Here is a 4,322-nt window from a genome sequence, read left to right as displayed (position 1 = left end):
ATCGTTTCGAGATAATTGTGGTCTCACAATAACGAAAATATCTTTTAAAAATCTTTACATCTCTGGCCAGCTGTAGTCTATTTTCATAAGTAGAATTATCTTAAAAACAAATATTTAACATGAGCTTCAACTAGGCACCATCATCCAGGAAACATGATCTGTTTTATCCATGTACAGGATCTTTAAACTGTGGCTCTGTCAGGGTCTCTTACATGGCCCTCTATCCTCCTGGGTCTCTACAACTGCTGTGTGCATCCTCTCTCTTGTAATGCCAATGTATGTAGTCACACAATACAGTATTTTAAATGATAGTTTTACACGTTTTTGATCATTTATCTCAGTATTTTTTCTTATAATTATTTTCTTATTACAATTATTTGTGACTATATTTTTGCTGGGAAATTATTATCCTTATTAAAAAAAAGCAGCAGATTCAAAGATGCTGAATATCAAGTTATCCAGATATATTGGTAGGCTTCCTCTGATTCTGCCTTCTAATTATAGCTTTCTAATTGCACATAATCAGAGTATACACATTTAGAAATGTGCCACTTGTGTATGCATGAGGAGATTTGGACTATTAACGACAGTGTTAATATGCAGGCTCAATCAATTTAGCTGGGTGTTATTGCTGCTAACATTGACTTTGAGTATAATTAATGCACCAAGGATCCATTAAATCATACAAAGTAAATATATATTTATTATTTCAGCTGAAAGGCACATTTATCTTGTTCGTGATTCTACATCAAATGCATTTGTTAAATTGTGTTTGGCAAAAGGTAATTTCTTGCAAATAATGGACATGGGCAAAAGAGTAGATAAAGAAGATTGTACACATTTTATTCTTTTTAGGAGATTTTTGTCTGTATTTAGTCTCTATTCGCTAACTTGCATTTTCAGATCTAGTAACAGTCCAGCCCAGTCTAATTTTTTAGAAGCACTGGGGACTCAAAGCTCTTTAAATCTCCTGCGTGTCTAATCCCCAGTGCTGCAGTGAAAACTGGTGCATATGTGTGCTCGGGGGGGGGGTAAGGTAGCAAAGAACAGTGGCAGGGGTGCCTGAATCAGAAATTCGGGCCTGTGTATAAGTAAAAGAAGGGCGCAGGAAAACACTAAGTAAACACTCACCACATGGAGAAAGTGGTCTAGGTGCACCAGTCCCAGACTGTTGGCTCAGGCAGCAGATAAACCAACAACAAGAGGGCATCCAGGAACTCAAGGATTACACAAGGGCCATAAAAGTCAAAGTAAAAAAAGTTTATTGAAAATTACAATAAAAATTCAGTCTCTCCACTTACCATGTCAAACATCCCTGTCAAGAAGCAGAAAATTGAGGAATCATTGCTGGATCAGCTGAAGCAGCACAATGTGGTAGTGGCCGATACTGGAGACTTGAAGAATACAAAACCCAGGATGCAACCACTAACCCATCGCTGATACCAAGGACTGGTCAATGATGCCATTCAGTATGGAAGGAATCTTGGAGGGTCAGAAGAGCAGATAATATCATGGACAAGCTTTTTGTCTTTTTTGGAGTGAAAATGTTTAAGAAAATCCCTAGTTGGGTTTGAAAAGAGGTGGATGCCTGGCTATCTTTTGATAAGGATGGAGCAGTGTAGCATGCAAATCACCTTATAGCTCTCTACAAGCAAGCCAGCATTGACAAAGAGAGGATCCTGATCAAGATTTCTTCAACATGGGAAGGTGTAAAAACTGACACGATTCTTGAGGAATCCACTGCAATATGACCCTGCTGTTCTCCTATACCCAAGCAGTGGCATGTTCTGACGCTAGCATCATTTTCATCTCTCCATTCGCGGGTAGGATCTTGAACTGGCATGCTGCAAACTCTGACAACAAGAGCTATGAGCTTTCAGAAGTCCCAGGGGTACAAAGTGTTACCAGAATCTACAACTGCTTCAAAAAATGTAGCTACAAAACCATTGTGATGGGGTTCCTTCAAGAACACTGGTGAAATCAAAGCTCTGACTGGATGTGATTATCTCACTATCTCCCCTAAACTGCTCAGTGGATGGGCCAAAGACAGCAGCAAACTCACCCCAGTGCTTACAGTTAAAGAAGCCCAGGCAAGCAACCTGGAGAAAGTGCACTTGGAGGATAAAGATTCCCAGGGGCTGCAAAACGAAGACCAAGTGGCAATGGAGAAACTGTCTGACGGAATCAGGAAATTTGCCGTTGATGCTATTAAGCTGGAGAAGATGTTAAAGGAGCAACTCTGCATTGAAGAAAATGGGAATTAAGGTGATTCCACTCTTGTTTTGTACCCTATACTGGTGTCCAGATCCTTCCTTACCTTCACCAACCAGTGCTCAATTGGAGCCCTTTGTTTCTTCTCCCTGCCTTTAACATTTTTATCTACAATATGAAAATATCCAGTCTAAACCCTGTTACTGTATATTTTTTGTACATGTTTTACTGATGCACTGATTAAAACCAGCTGTTGCTGGCACTTAATCATGAACTACAATCAGTTCAGCATGATTTGGCCAACTGCACCGGTGGCTGAGTTTGGCAAAGATTTGCTCATGTATGAATAGCTTTAGAAAGGAATGTCAAAATTAGGAATTAACCCAAATTCATCTTCTTTAAACCAAGCAGATTGATGTACTTATTTTAACTAGTGTGTCATCTTTTGCTTAACTTAACAAAGCCCCATGTACTAAAGATAAAACCTTTAACATTTACCAAAACATATTTGTTTTCTGGGCCAATTGAGTATAAGTTTATACTCATGTTAGGCCCAAATAGGTGCCAGTGAAAATAGGTTCCAGTGCTCATCCCTTTGTAGACCTTTCTTTTGGTTTTTATTTACTTAACTTGAAGGGGACGGGAAATGGGGATAACAGTAAAAAGGGGTTAGTGGTGTACAATAGCACGATGACAGCAGTCAGTACAGCAATCAGATGTAAAACAGTTTATATCCCCAATAACATTGCTGAACCACATTGGCCTTAGACTTATAAAGTGCCCTTTGAGTGAGAGCTGGAAGAACATGACCATGTCTATATTACAGAGCATCTCCCAAGGCTACAGGGTTGACATCAGGCCAGGACTCCAAACTTTCTCAGATATTACGGGACAGCCATGTGCTTCATATGTAATTTTTATATTAATGTAAACCATTGCTTCAGTTATGGTATGGTAGTTCTCATGCAATTAAGGACCACTGCTTTTTTGGCTAGGATCTAGCCTTGTTCATTGGAATAAGCTCCTCTATCTGGCAAACCTCAGGGGTGCATACATTAGCGAAACCTAAATTATCACCTTTCTGGAATGATTATAACTGAGCATAAAAAATATCCACTAGACACAAACATACTGAATAATCTAATGCTAATCAATTCATTATATTGCATTAAAAAAGTCATAAATTACCATTGTGTTCTATACTCCATAAGTATGTTATATAGCTAAAGAGTAGTACATGAAATGAGAGAAGCCAATAAAATGTCTCTCCTTGAGATCAACAGTCCTCAACAGGAAGAGTTTTGTAAACACAGGACAGATTTATTAAACAAGGCATTTCTTTGATGCAGTTTCAGATCTGGTACAATGCAGTATGTGTTAGAATCACTATGCATCTCCAGTGCATGACCCCAGATGATGTACACATGTTGACTTCTCTTGGGTAAACACGATTGTATCAAGTCATGGTTTACACGTTATGTACTAATGGATGGGCGAACTTTCCTTTCACATTTCACAGGCTTTGGGGGCCAATTCTAGTTCTGGCCCATAGCAACCAAAGTACCTCTAAATAAACATCTTAATTGTGTCCATGGGTTTCTGTGGCTGCTATTGTTCATGTAACTACATAATCTAGGCATTCGATTTGCTTTAATTTTGTACAAATGTTCAGCCAAACCTACTGGCATAGTGTATTCTGCACAGGTAACGTTCATCGTATAAATATCCTTATTTTCTTAATGCCATGTTTGATGCATCCATTATTCTGTCTATTATCAGTATAATGTGTTTCTGGCAATCATTTTTATGAAAAGAAAATTATGCCTTAAACACAACTTAAATATAAGTATAGTAAGTAAGTACGGACCCCTAATGTATTAAACCTATGACATATATCTATACAACACACATGTCCTTTATAGGGCAGATTTGAGTACCCAGACTGACTGCACATCCCCACAGCCAAACACACACACGCTCACACAATCTGCTCCATTTCTATAATAGCTGCCTAACAAGCAGGTGTACGGGATAATTAGGAGCTGTCATTTTCCATGGATGTAGAAGATTAAGACTGTCCAGGTTCTCTGTTATCATGACATTATGCTTAT

General features: G+C 38.5%; 1 pseudogene; it reads left to right on the top strand.

Annotated features, from left to right (window-relative positions):
• Nucleotides 1–1,302: 1,302 nt before the first annotated feature.
• LOC108699559 lies at nucleotides 1,303–2,264 on the top strand (annotated as a pseudogene).
• The last annotated feature ends 2,058 nt before the right edge of the window (nucleotides 2,265–4,322 follow it).

The sequence above is a fragment of the Xenopus laevis genome, chromosome 8L (genome assembly GCF_017654675.1).
Source record: "Xenopus laevis strain J_2021 chromosome 8L, Xenopus_laevis_v10.1, whole genome shotgun sequence".
Taxonomy (NCBI): Eukaryota; Metazoa; Chordata; class Amphibia; order Anura; family Pipidae; genus Xenopus; species Xenopus laevis.
This window is presented reverse-complemented; position numbering and strand designations above follow the sequence as displayed.